This window comes from Mustela lutreola, chromosome X (assembly GCF_030435805.1).
Source record: "Mustela lutreola isolate mMusLut2 chromosome X, mMusLut2.pri, whole genome shotgun sequence".
Classification (NCBI taxonomy): domain Eukaryota; kingdom Metazoa; phylum Chordata; class Mammalia; order Carnivora; family Mustelidae; genus Mustela; species Mustela lutreola.
Window position 1 is genome coordinate 32,200,464 of NC_081308.1, and position 14,778 is coordinate 32,215,241.

General features: G+C 40.8%; 1 pseudogene; it reads right to left on the minus strand.

Moving 5' to 3' along the window:
- Positions 1–1,709: 1,709 nt before the first annotated feature.
- Positions 1,710–2,537, minus strand: LOC131821991 (large ribosomal subunit protein eL6-like; annotated as a pseudogene).
- Positions 2,538–14,778: the final 12,241 nt, after the last annotated feature.

Here is a 14,778-nt window from a genome sequence, read left to right on the forward strand (position 1 = left end):
TGTGAGTTTTGGCAGATTGTGAAAACGCATGATATTTGTCTTTCTCTGATTTATTTCACTTAGCATTATACTCTCTAGCTCATCCATGTCTTGGGAAATGGCAAGCTTTCATTCTCTTTTAATGGCTGAAAAATGTTCCATTGCACACACATGCACACACATGTACATATATACCACACATGCTTTATCCCTTCATCAACTCGTGGACGCTAAGGCTGTTTCCACATCTTGGCTGTTGTAAGTAATGTTGCAATGAACATGTGGGTGCATTGATCTTTTCAAATTGTGTTTTCATTTCTTCAGATAAACACCCAGAAGTGGAATTGCTAGAATATACGGCAGTTCTATTTTTAATTTTTTGAGGAACTTCCACACTCTTTTCCATACCAGCCATATCAATTTACATTCCTACCAACAATGCACAGTTTCTCTTTTCTCCATATTCCTGGCAATAATTTTATTTGTTTTCTTTTTGCTGATAGCCATTCCAATAGATCTGAGGTGATATTTCATTGTGATTTTTAAAAAAAATATTTTATTTATTTATTTGACAGAAAGAGAGAGAGAGAGAGAGAGACAGTGGGCACAAGCAGCAGAGGGGCAGGCAGAGGGAGAAGCAGGTTCCCCACTAAGCAGAGAGCCCTACTCAGGGCTTGATCCCAGGACCCTGGGATCATGACCTGAGTTGAAGGCAGATGCTTAACCCACTTAGCCACCCAAGTGCCCCCCTCATTGTGGTTTTGATTCATATTTCACTATTTGGTGATGCTAAGCATCTTTACATATACCTGCTGACCATTTGTATGTCTTCTTTAGAAAAATGTCTATCCAAGTCCTCTGTCCACTTTTTAATTGAATTGTTTTTCCCATCCCTTTACTTTTAATCTATATGTGTCTTACCATTTATAAAGTTGTTTTCTTGGGATGTCTCAGTGACTCAGTTAGTGAAAGCATCTGCCTTCAGATCAGGTCATGATCCCAGGATCCTGGGATTGAGTCCTGCATCAGGGTCCTTCCTCAGAGGGGAGCCTACTTCTTCCTCTGCCGCCGCTCCCTCTGCTTGTGCTCTCTCTCTAATAAATATATAAAATAAAATCTTAAAAATAAGTGGCTTTCTTATAGACAACATATAGGTAGGTCTTATTTTTTGATCCACTCTCACAGTCTCTGTCTTAACTGGTGTATAGTTGGATTAATATCTATCCTATCACTGCTTCTATTTGTTGGCTTCTTTTTGTCTTCCATGTTTTTCTGCTTTTGCGGTTTTAATTGAGCATTTTATGTGATTCCATCTTCTTTCTTAACATGCAGATTATCCTTTTTTCTGTCTTTAGTCATTGCCCCAGTGTTTGTTATATATATATTTACAATTAATACAGGTATACTTCAGTTACACTGCTTACATGTAGTATAAGTAACTTACAAAAACAAAATATTCTTGGAGCATCTGGGTGGCTAGTTAGTTACAAGTCAACTTTTGGCTTTGGCTTAAGTCATGATCTCCTGAGTTGTGAGATAGAGCCCTGCATGAAGTCCCATGTTGGGGGGGGGGGTCCGCACTCTGGGGAGTCTGCTCGGGATTCACTCCCTCTGCCCCTCCCCACATGCACACATGCTCATGCTCTCTCTCTAAAATAAATGTTCAAAAAGAAAAAAAAATTCTTTTTAAATAACGGATCAGTTATTTAATTAGATTCTTTGTAAGAGATTTAGAAAACCAATTTGTGAGGGTAAACTCCATTTGGGAGAGAAAACACAGAGCACAACAGCCCTGGAGCCGAGGGAGAGCTTTGATTTGGGGCAAATTTGCGAGACTGCAGATTTGGGATCAACCTTGCCCTGTTCTGTAATCTCTTTTTTCTCTTTCCCTGTGAGGAAGATCTCACTTTTCCCGGTGTCCGGGTTTCTGCATCTTCTTGAAGTGAGAAGGGTCAGTGAGAACTCTGGGGATCTTCACAGCCCCGGTACAACTTTGGTGGAGGTGGCAATGACAGATTGGTGTTGTGTTTCGCACGGAGGAGCTCGGCTGCGGCCAGAGGTCCGATCGCAAGCAGCGCGCCCCTGCTCAGCAGCTTCTGGAAAACAACCCGCTTGCCTCTGTGGCGTCCAGTCAGAATGATCACACTGGCCCCAGGAGTGATGCCATTTCCAGTTTTCCCACGTGCTAACGGGGAGGTCTTTTTGCCGAGGATCAACAGCTTTCAAGACACAACTTGAGTAGGATCAAACCTTGGCATTTTGTGAAGTTTAACCATTCAGGTTCCACCGTTCTTGTCGCCACCAACTGGTTTTGTGACAGTAGCAAGAATGAGATTAATCCTGGATTTAACTCCTGAATACTTCCTCTTGTACAGGACCTTTCTAGAATACATATCTGATGGGGAAAATCTGCCAATTTCTCTGACTGGGACAGGGATTGGGCTGCTGTTCCTTGGTGTTTAAGCCTTGGGCTTACCCTTTTTAACCTTGCCACCTATGTCAGCTTTCTTGGTTTCAGGTTTCCTCTCCTTGGTATCTGACTTCTCAACTTCCTCACCTGCCACCTTGCAAGATGGGAAGGAAAATGAAATATTGTTAATGCCTCCCTCCAGTTCTTTGTATAGTTGGAGTCATTTCATTTCACCTGTATACAAGTTTACATAAGAATATTTGTGTCTATATGCATGCAGGGTCAAATACACTATTGCTATTATTATTTTTAACTGTTTTTCCAAAGCTCAGAAGAATTTTTTTAAATAAAAGTTTTTATTTTACATCGAGGAGCTGCCAAAGTGTTTTCTGTAGTTGTATCATTTTACATTCTCACTGGCAATGCATAAGTCTTCTAATTTCTCTACAATCTCACCAGCATTTGAAGTTTTCCTCCTCCTCCCCTCCTCCTCCTCCTCCTCCTTCTTCTTCTTCTTCTTCTTCTTCTTCTTCTTCTTCTTCTTCTTCTTCTTCTTCTTCTTTCTTCTTCTTCTTCTCTTTTTTTTTCTTTTTTGGTATAATAGCCATCCTAATGGATATGAAGTGGTATATCATTGTGGTTTTGATTTGCATTTCCCTGATGACTACCAGTGCTGATTTGAGCATGTTTTCACCTGCACATTGGCCCTCTGCATATCTTCTTTGGAAAAATGTCTGTTTAAATCCTTCATCAATGGGGAACCTGGGTGGCTCAGCCAGTTAAGCATCTGCCTTCAGCTCAGGTCATCATCCCAGGGTCCTGGGATCAAGCCCTGCATTGGGCTCCTTGCTCAGCGGGGAGCCTGCTTCTCCCTTTCCCTCTGCCTGTTGCTTTCCCTGCTTGTGTGCTCTTTCACTCTCTCTGTCTCTATCAAATATATACATATATACATAAAATCTTCAAAAAAGTAAAAAATAAATAAATCATCAGGCTTTTAGTTGGGCATTTTGTTTGTTTGTTTGTCTTTGAATTGTAGGAATTCTTTGTATATTCTAACTATTAATTCCTTATGAGATATATTGTTTGCCAATATTTTTCCCGTTTTGTGACTTTTTCCTGTTTTGTGACTCTCTTGACATTGTCCTTTGCTATACAGTAATAGTTGTTCACTTTGATTGAGTCCAATTTATTTATTCTTTTTTAAAAACCTGTGCTTTGAATGTCCTAATCAAGCAAATCTATACCAAATCCTGTTTCATGAAATTTTCTCCCACTTTCTTCTTTTTATGTTTTATAATTTTGTGTTATGTTTAGGTCTTTGGCCCATTTTGAGTGTATTTTTGTATATGATGTAAGATAAGAGTACCACTTTTTTTTTTGCATGTCAATATCCAGTTATCCCAGCAGCATTTTGTTAAGACTGTCTTTTCACCCATTTGATGGTCTTAGCAGCCTTGCCAAAAATCATTTGACCGTATATGAGAAGGTTTATTTCTAGGTTTTCTATTACATTAATATATATGTCTTTATGCCAGTATTGCTACTGAACTATCTATTACAGTTGTGAACTCAGGAAATGAACCGGTAAGCCCTGGTGCACTGCTATAGCCAACTGGTGCATCCTGGGAAAGCCCCAGTAGGCTGGACAAATTGAAAGCATTTCTCCTGACCAGGCTTGCCAACGCTGCTGCCTAAAAACTCAGATAAACTCACCACAAGAGAAGCCAATAACTCAAGAAATAAGAATCTGGAAAAAAGAAAGGGAGAAATTTATTTTGGGTGCCAAGGTCTAGAAAAAGTGGCAGGCTCAAGCCTTAACAACAGACCTCTCTACCCACAAGATGCACACCTTAAGTTTTATAGATGGGGTTGGGTGGGAACATGCAAGGGAGCATGTGGAGAGTGCATGATCATGGGTGGGGGTCACTATGTGTTCAGCGGTGATCATGGGCAAGGAAGGGGATATGTGGGGTATGACCTAGGCATTCCATTACTACCAGGGCTTTTCCAGTCTGGTGCTGGTATATTCTAGTCATTGTCAACACCTCAAAAAACTCTGGTAAGTGATAACTGTTGGGATCTATAGTCAAGCAACAGGACTCACTAATGGTATCATACTATTTTGATTACTATAGCTCTTCATTAAGTTTTGAAATTAGGAAGGCTAAGTTGTTCGAATTTTTTATTTTTAACATTGTTTTGGTTACTCATGTTCCTTGAGATTGCACATACATTTTAGAATGGGGTTTTCTGGTTTTTTGCAAAAATATCATGGGGATGTCAGTAAAGACACCATTGAATCTGTAGATCTCTTTGGGTAGGTACTATTGTCATCTCAACAGTTTACATCTTCGAATCCATGGGCATAGAATATCGTTCCATTCATTTAAGTTGTCTTCAGTTTCTTTCAGAATTTTTGGTAGTTTTCAGGATATAAATCTTTAGCTTCTTTGATTAAATTTGTTCCTAAGTATTTCATCCTTTTTGGTTGTATTTTCAGTGGAATTTTCTCCTTAGTTTCCTCTTCAAGTTGTTTGTTGTTAGTATATAGAAACACATCTGATTTTTGTTTGTTGATTTTGTGTTCTGAATTTGTTTATTAGCTCTAATGGTTCTTTGTGGAATATTTAAGATTTTCTACATATAAGATCATGTCATTTATAAAGAGAGATAATTTTACTTCATCCTTAAGAATTTAGATGCCTTTTATTTCTTGCCTTTTTTTCCTGTAGCTAGAACTTCTAATTATATGTTGAATACAAGTGACATAAGCTGACATCTTTGTTTTGTTCTTAATCTTAGGGGGAATCTTTTTGTCTTTCATTGTAGAGTATTTTAGCTCTGGGTTTGTTTTTTTATTCATACATGGCCTTTAGCATTTTGAAGAAATTTTTTTCTATCTCTATTTTTTGAATGTTTTTACCATGAAATGGCATTGAGTTTTGACAAATTTTTTTCTGCCTCTGTTGAGATGATTATGTGGGTTTTTTTTCCTCCTTTAACCTGTGTGGTATTGAATTTTTATATGTGGAACTATTCTTGCATTCTAGAAGTAATAATCGGTCATGGTGTACATTCCTTTAATATGGTAGTAAATTCTGTTTCATAGTATTTTGATAATGATCTTTGCATTAGCATTTTTTATTGAAGTATAGTTAACATACAGTGGTGTTACATTAGGTTCATGGACACAACATGGTGATTCAACAATTTCATGCGTTACTCAGCACTCACCACAATAAATGTAGTCACCATTTGTCACCAAAGTTACTATGCTATTATTGACTATATTCCTTATACTGTATTTTGATCTCAGTGATTTATATAATTTATAACTGGAAGTGTGTACCTCTTAATCCCCTATACCTATTTTGTGCATCTTCCCACCTCTCTCCCCTCTGGCAACCACCTGCTTATTTTCTGTATTTGAGTCCATTTCTGTTGTTTATCTTTGTTAACAGAAATGCTTTACAAAAAAAAACAAAATAGAAGTAGGCTTCTGGAAGTAGACTCTGTCCCAAAATTCTCATAGAGAAGCTGAAATATTTAGCATGAACCATAAAAATTATTGTACTTGAATGATTTTAACCTAACAAATGGCTGTTTCTTATGATTGAATCTAATCCATTTCATCTCTTTTCAAAACTTTAAAAAATAGTTCCAATTCTACCATTTCCAATGTTCTTCATAATACTTACTATTTTAGAAAGCACAATAAAAAAAATGGGCTTTGCCTGAGATGTGAGATCCCAAGCTGGAAAAGAATGAATTAACATATTTTATAGGCCTGTGTGTGTTAGGATATGGATAATTTAATGACATAGTGTGCTTTTAAAATAAATATCCCAAATTCCAGTTGGACAAACTTATATTGCTTTGAATCATCTACTGCTTGAATATGACTTTAAACATGTGAATTTTAACAGTTAGAAAACTAGCAAGATTCAATTCAAAACAACATAACCATCTAAACGTCAGTTTTTAAATGAGAAAATGGTTATAGTCATACCTGGACTTCGTACTGACTTTTTTGAAAATATGAAATCCATCCATTCCTTTTCTTATAAGCAAGTGGGTTCCTTAAGACAGTTTTGTGGGAGGGGAAACAGAATTTTCCCTCTATCCTTCTAGGTTCTTGGCTGAGCCCCTCCCCCACCCACCAACACACACACACACACACACACACACACACAGTAATAAAATGACAGCTTAGTAGGAGAAAATAACAGAAGTTGATTATCTCCTTTATGCCTGGGTGAGACCCAGGGAAACTGAGTAACTCCCTGAAATGGGCCAAGACACCCCCTTAAATACCATATCCAGCTAAAGACAGATGTTGGGTGTAGGGAGTCCATTATGGGAGGCTATCAGGAAAAGTATAGTAATCAAGGGTAAGGTTGTTATACTGATTTAGGTTCCTGCCTTTTTTTATTGATAGGAGTTGCTGGAGTTGGAGTGGTTCTTCTCTTCTGGGTTCAGAGAGGGAGATGCCCTTCCAATTGCAGGTTTCTCTTGTGCATGTCTCTTGCAAAAGATTAACTTCTACTCAGTTTTCTCCAAGCTTTTGCTGTGTCTGCTGTTTCTTAAAAATAATCAGCCTAGGTGGCTCAGTTGGTTAAGCATCTGTCTTGGCCTCAGGTCATGATCCCAGGGTCCTGGGATCAAGCCCTGCATTGGGATCCCTGTTCAGCCAGAAGCCTGCTTGCTTCTCCCTCTCCTTCTGTCCTGCTCATTCTCTCTCTCTCTCTCTCTCTCTCTCTCTCCTTCTCTCTCTCTCAAATAAATGAATAAAATCTTTTTTTAAGGAAATCTTTTTTTGACAAAAAGATTTTATTCATTATTTGAGAGACAGTGAGAAAGAACACAAGCAGGGGGAATGGGAGAGGGAGAAGCAGGCTTTCTGTGGAGCAGAGAGCCCGATGAGGGACTCGATCCCAGGACCCTGAGATCATGTCCTGACCCAAAGGCAGATGCTTAATGACTGAACCACCCAGGCACCACAATAAATAAAAACTTAAAAAAAAAAATCAGCCTAAAATGCTCATAACTCCAAAGAGGAATATTGTAGTGTGGCAGTTTCTACTCACCTTTCATTTCTTCCTTTTTTTTTTTTCCTACACAGGTATGTGAAAACAGTCTATTCTCAAAGAAGTGTCATGTCTCAACTATATTCATTTAAACATCTACAGAACTAAGCTCTGACCGAGTCCACGTGGAGTCAGGTAAGCACAGCTTTCTCCTGGAAGCTAAGGGTCCCTCTGTATCACCTTGTTGACAGAATTTTGTGACTCTCCGTCCCCTGGTGTCCGCTGTTGGTGAGAGATCACACTCTCTTCCCGTAGTGAGCTTACTGCGCTTGATACACCCTTCTCTTCCACATTCACGTAAGGCTTTGGCTTAGTGGTCTCTCAGAACTAGAGACTGTGTCTGTAGTTACCATCCTCTCCCTGGATAGTTCAAAATACCCAGTTCTGTGCTGCACAGCTCGCTCAAGAAACCCATGTGGAATCTTATTTCTGGTTGTAAGCGTGAGAGCAGATTTGATTTATCAGAGGGAAGAGGACGAGAAGCATAAAATGATACGGTCAGTCGGAGCGCCATGATTCCTGCATATTCACTAGATGCAAAGTGGGGGTGAGGATTTAACACAACCTTATCCCCTGCTACCTAGTGTGCTCTTTGGAATTTTGTAAATTTTTACTAAAACATTATGAGGTTGTAATGTTCATGCTGGTTTTACGATTGAAAAATCTGGGGCTTAGAATTCCAAGGACCAGAGGGGCAGGAAAAAGCATTTTGGACGTTATTGATTTGTTCATTATCTGGACTGTGATGTGCTTTCATGGAAATACAAATGTGTGGAAACTTCTCAAATTGCTTTAAACACATGTAGTTTATTTTATGTCAGTTACACCTCATTAAAATCAGAACAGACAGGGGCGCCTGGGTGGCTCAGTGGGTTAAGCCTCTGCCTTCTGCTCAGGTCATGATCTCAGGGTCCTGGGATCGAGCCCCGCATGGGGCTCTCTGCTCAGTGAGGAGCCTGCTTCCTCCTCTCTCTCTGCCTGCCTCTCTGCCTACTTGTGATCTCTGTCAAATAAATAAATAAAATCTTTGAAAAAAAAAATCAGAACAGACAGACAGAATACTACATAGAATGTCCAATGTAGCTCAAACAGGAAACAGTGGTGTCTTCTTACCTCTGAAGCCTGTTGGTACTCAGCCATGCTGCCGAGTCCTCTGGGAGGAAGTCATTACTTAGCTGGCATGAAAGGAGGTGGAATGAAGGAAGATAACAGGAGTTTTGGTGGTTCTTAGAAGCTTAGCATCTCATCCTGATGTGCAACCCAACTTAAAGAGAAAATGGAGCCCACAGTATGGTGTTTTGATTCCAAGTTGCCCAGGTCGCTCTTCCCTGTCACTGTTTCTGGGGGTAGAGGTGCCAGCAGCACTGGCAGGTTCTCCCACGACCCCATAGATCTCTCAAAGGGAAAATTTTGTGCCACAGCCACAGGTCACACCTTTAGTGTGGAGGCAGCTGTTAGTCAAAGGAGACCGGCCTGACTGTCGGACTTAGAAAAATAGAGAAATAGTGCAAACTCAAAACCACTAAGGTGTACCCTCTGTTGGGGGCTCTGGTTGTGAACGTCTTCCAGTTCTTAATCCCATGTGGCAGAAAGAAGATGCTCCATGATTAGCTTTGGAATGAATGATTGAATGACTTGCCAATTCTAATAATTAAATCCAAGTCTCTCTTTTATCACTGTATTTAGATTCCAAAGTTATAACACTATACACAGGGTAAAATATTTCATTTGGAAAAAACTATAAATGAATACTTAAAATGTGGAAATGATCTAAAGACTTCAATTACCTTTGCTTCCCCGGTGAGATAAATTGTATCATTTACATCACAACAACGATTATCTGCAACTGCATTCTGCAATAAAACTCTGACTTTTATTAGGGACAGATTTATCTGCATTAGCAGAAAAAACGGCATCATATTAGCTTTTCGGTTTTTCTGGTTCTTTTCCCACAAAACTGAGCTCATTGTATCTCACCTAAAGAAATATTATTCCCATTTTTGTAAATATTCATGATTAGTTATTTCCATATTGACTGAAGAATAGTGGAAGTTTTAGACAGGCTAGCTACATTATGTTATAGGACATGAATCAAGTAAATGATGAAGTATGCCAATATAATTTCAAAAAATAGTAAGACAATTCTATTTTCTATTCTCCCAGTTAAAACTGTTAGTTTAAATTAAAAGAAGAATCATTTTATTCCTTAATGATGGAGACTTAGAGAAATGTAAACGCTATTTATTTTCAGCAAAAGGCCCCATTTTTTTCTTGTGACTTCTCCAGGCCACACCATGTTTGTTTGATAGATAATATAAATTGACTGGGTTTGGAGATTTAAAGCTGTTAACTTTCAAAACCTCTCTCTTGGCGAACAAGTTCAATCAGTATAGCGAGCACAATGAGGCATGGAATTGTTATGTTGCATTATGCAGTGACATAATTTATCCCTCAAAACACCTAAAAATGAACAAATACATTTCTGTGGCACAAGAACATGTATTCTACTTTGTAGGCTAAGATGAATTTAGCATGACCAATAAGGTTTCAGAGTCACATTGGGAAAGTGCACCTGTCTAGATGGCTCTGGTGTAAAGCTTATGATACCATGAGGGAGTAGAGGATAGTCCACAGAAGGTAGCACAACTGGGACCGAAATCGAGAATTTCATGGTAAGGAACCCATTGCTATAAAACCATTGAGCCCCTTTTCTTTTCTGTCTGTGCCGGGGAGTTTCTGCCATTCCCTGAATTCTTTTGTTTTAGAAATGTACTGATGGTAGAGTTTGAACTTTTGATTATTAAACAAACAAACAAATGAACAGAAAACCTCGCTAATTGGATTGCGAAAATCCAAATTGCTTCTAAAATCCTTTGAAGAAAGGCTTAAACTCTGTTTTCTTTGTTGTTTCTGTTGAATGTAACAATATTAGGCTTCTTGATTTTTTTTTTCCCCTTTACCATTTTCCTACAGTGAGATTCTTTCCAACTTAATCCTCTAATCTGTAATTAGCAGTGGATAACGACATCTTGATTCCCTGTCTCTTGGTTTGTTTTGTATACACGAAATGATGTGATTAGCAATATGCATTTAGTAATCCATTTAGAAAAATGTGGGTTGAGGGATCCTGCATGTCTCAGTTATTAAGCATCTGCCTTCATCTCGGGTTGTGATCCCAGGGTCCTGGGAGGGAGCCCTGTGTTGGGCTCCCTGCTCAGCGGGAAGCCTGCTTCTCCCTCTTCCACTCCCGCTGCTTGTGTTCCCTCTCTTGCGCATGCTCTCTCTCTCTGTCAAATAAATAAAATGTTAAAAAAAAAAAAAGAAAAGAAAAGAAAAGAAAAAATAATGTGGATTTTGGAAGAATTTGGTTTATTGTCCTGCCTGGTTTCCCTATACGAATCCTCTGACCTCTTACCAAAGGGGGAAACTAAGGCAAAGATAATTCACTTTTGATCCTGAAGGGGCCAGACTGTGTACCGGGCAACGCAGTTTAAGGTCTTCGGCGGACATAGATGAAGCCACGGAAATGAGAAGGAAGGCGGGAAGGGAAAGGCGAGGAGGAGAACCCGCTTCGAAGGCAGTGGAGAAGGGAGTCCCGAGCTCGCAGGGTGTTCAGGGTCCTGGGTGTCGGAGTCAGCGAGAGGTCGGTGGAGAATGTGCGCGAGCGAGTGGACGGACACAGCATGGGATGCTGCTGAGAGAGTGAGCCGGCGGAGAGGCTGCTGAGAGTGAGCCGGCGGAGAGGTCCCGAGGCCGAGGACAGACGGACAGTCACCGTGCAGAAATGCGCAAACGCGCCGGCAGCGCCGCGAGCCCCTCTCCGCAGGCCGCGACACAGAGACTCGGGGGACTCGGCCCCGCTCCAGCCTTTCGGTCGGGTCTGGAAGCCTAATCTGGGAAACCACACGCCGCCACCGTCGCATCCTTCCCTCGGGAACTGCTTCCGCGGCACGAGTGCAGCGCAGTCACCCTCGATGAGCCTCGAGGAGCGCGGGGGCCAGGCCGGCGGCGCAGCCTCTCGCCCGACGGCTGCCTCCGCGCTCACGCGCTTGTTTCGGGCGGCAGGTCCCACGCGCCCGGGGGCGAGAGCTGCCTGCGGGATGCGGAGGGCGCCGTCCCGCCTTCGCGCCCTCCCCGTGCCGCCGCGCCACGTCCTGCCCGTCCCGACCGCGGGGCGCCCGTCGTACAGCGGCTTCAGGGTCCGAGTCTGCCACGCTGGGGACGCCTGGAGGGAGGCTGGAGGCGCCCCGGGCGCGGCTTCCGCATGTGGAAAGGGAGGGGTTTGCCTCCCGCCTCGGGGAGAGTCTTCACTAGACATCAGGACACCTGCTCCAGTGTCCTTCTGTCCCCGGGCGCATCCCCCCACCGCCCACACTGGGGGATCTTCGGCCAAGTCCAGTCCGCGGCTCCGCGCTCACCCTTTTCCGCGGGTTTGCTTAGCACACGGCTTCGGAATTCATAGTGCCATTGATGCTTCCAAGTCTCACGGGGTCTCTAGGATTTTAAATCTTTTTATTTGGCTTTCTCTCCCTACTGAAAAAAAAAAAATTGTCTATTGAAATAAGAATTACACCAAGTATGAAAATATTAGATCTATGCATGAGACATAATATATGTATATATTCCATATTATGACGTATTTAGAATATATATATATATATATATATATACACACACACATACCTACAATACATATATATGAAAGTCCCACTGTATGAAGAGACCTTTGGTAGGTATCCCAGATAAAATTAAAACACGTGATAGTCTTCCTCTTTCTTAAAGGAGTGTAGAATTTATCTGGAAATCTACTTAAATACTTAAAGTGAGAATTATGTGATAGGGTAGTATGAATGATAGCAGTAATTGTTATTAGAATAGTATACATTTTTCTTTATAAATTACCTTTGCTTATTTCCATGCATATATTGTTAACAGACTACCCCTTTCTTAAAGGAGTACAGTGCCATGATTATCTTGTGAGTTATTTCTAATCTTATTTAACAAGAACAAAAAAGCAAATCAAAATAAAGACACATTTTGTCCCTTGCAAATGGATGTAAAACCTTCTCAACGAACCCATCACTTTAGTGAACACAGGCTATCTCTTCCTCTCTAGTCATCTGTAATAAAAGTTCTAATCCTTAAATATCAGAACCTACGCAGGATCATAAAATGAAGATCTTGCATCCTTGTGGGACAATACACTTGGCAGGTTACCATAAACTCCTACAAGAAGATAGCAAGAATGAGGGAAAGAGAAGGCATTCCTCAATGTAGTTGCTACATTCTGGGAAAAGCTAAGGAATGAAATGATTGGGTCTCAAGCATGGAAGTAAGGAGCCATCAGTAAGGGAGCAGGTCATCAAGAGTGTTCTTATTACCTTGGTGACTCTGAGGCGGTGGCAGTCAGAAGAGGGGAGACGTTCATTCTTGAGGTGTGGTGCATCAACACAAGGAAGCATAAAGAGATTTTCTTGCAACCCTTGTGAGCCATGTCCTCACAGAGGGCATGCTAGGCTTCTCAAAGGAAAAATGGTATTTTAGAGAAGGGATGAAAACAGTGATAATTAAGGAGATCGGTACTCCTAAATATTTGTATTGTGCATAACATGTAGCTGCTTTATGAAGCTGCTTTGTTGTTGTTGTTCTAAATCACGAGTTCTTGTAAGAGTCATTAAACTTTAAAAACCAAGGTCTCCAGGATATTTTCCAGAAGAAAACCTGCTTCTTGCTAAAGGGGAAAAAATTACCAGTAAGCAGGAAAAGGGGTATAACAGCTGTGTATAACCTGGAAGGGCAGAAACTAGAAGATAGAACTGACCCTGTCCTGAGTTGGCTTGCTATGAGAACAGCCAAGGACCAGAAGGTGGGATCCAATGGGGGCTGTGATCATTGTCTCCTGGAGTAACTTGATTTGCCTTAAAGAGAGAACAAGTAGTCATAAGTAAACATTGGAAGGGGTTTATATTACAAACAAGTCCTATTCCTGTACTATTGTAGGTGATCCATTTATTTTTTTTTTTTATATTGACGATTAGTAAGGACTATTGATCATTTGACTCCCAAAAAGCATAATTTAGAATTTGCCCGTAACATTTTTCCAGCTAGTAAAATATAGGAAACCTTTAATTTTTAAAAAGACTTTACTTATTTATTTATTTCACAGAGAGAGAGAGAGAGAGAGAGCGAGAGCGCGAGCACACAAGCAGGGGGAGTGGCAGGTAGAGGGAGAAGCAGGCTCCCCGCTGAACAAGGAGGCCAATGTTAGACTCAATCCCAGGACCCTAGGATCATGACCTAAGCCAAAGGCAGACACTTAACCAACTGAGCCACCCAGGTGCTCCTGAAATCTTTAATTTTTATATAGTACTGAGTAGGTATTTATAATAGTACATGAAAATCTAGAAAGTCCTCCATCTAATATTCTATTTAGAGTAGACTTGGTTAAAGAAAACATAGTGATGTAAATTGATAGACCACAGACTTAGGCATTAGGTGACAGAATGTAATTTTTGTCTTTCCACAAATTACTCTCTATCACAGCACATTTTACCCCAGCCCCTTGTGCTCTCTGATGGAATGATGATGATATTGTCATCACTAGGATCTTATTGTGTCATGCAGATAAGCCTAGTTACTTTGGTGAGTTCTCATTTAGGTTTTAAGGCAAATTTGGGGTTTAGACTCCAACTCTTTGGGTTTGATGTCTAATCTCCTGGCTCACACTTATGCTACTATGTCATTGGTGGGGAGACAGCATTTTTATCTCCATCTTGTTTTATGTTGGTCCCCTGCTGGCATCTAAAGTGTTAAAACTTACTCAGTATTGTCTTTTTTTTTTTTAAGATTTTATTTATTTATTTGACAGAGAGAGATTACAAGTAGGCAGAGAGGCAGGCAGAGAGAGAGAGGAAGAAGCAGGCTCCCTGCTGAGCAGAGAGCCCGATGCGGGACTCGATCCCAGGACCCTGAGATCATGACCTGAGCCGAAGGCAGCGGCTTAACCCACTGAGCCACCCAGGCGCCCTCAGTATTGTCTTTAAGTTTGTTTCTTCTCACCTTGACATCAGGAGAAATTCACAAACTCAGCTGAATCCCAAAGCAAGTACAAAATGCACCTTCTGTTACATCATTCCCTTGAACTTGCTTTGACATCTACAAATCTCCCAGTAGTTTCTCTCTCAGATAATGTGCATGTTCTCTTGGGGTACCAGTTGAGCTTTTGAATGTTGTCTATTATCTGTTTGGAACCATGGACCATTAAGAAGGAAAGAAGAGAGTCATTGCCCCTTATACCCAGAA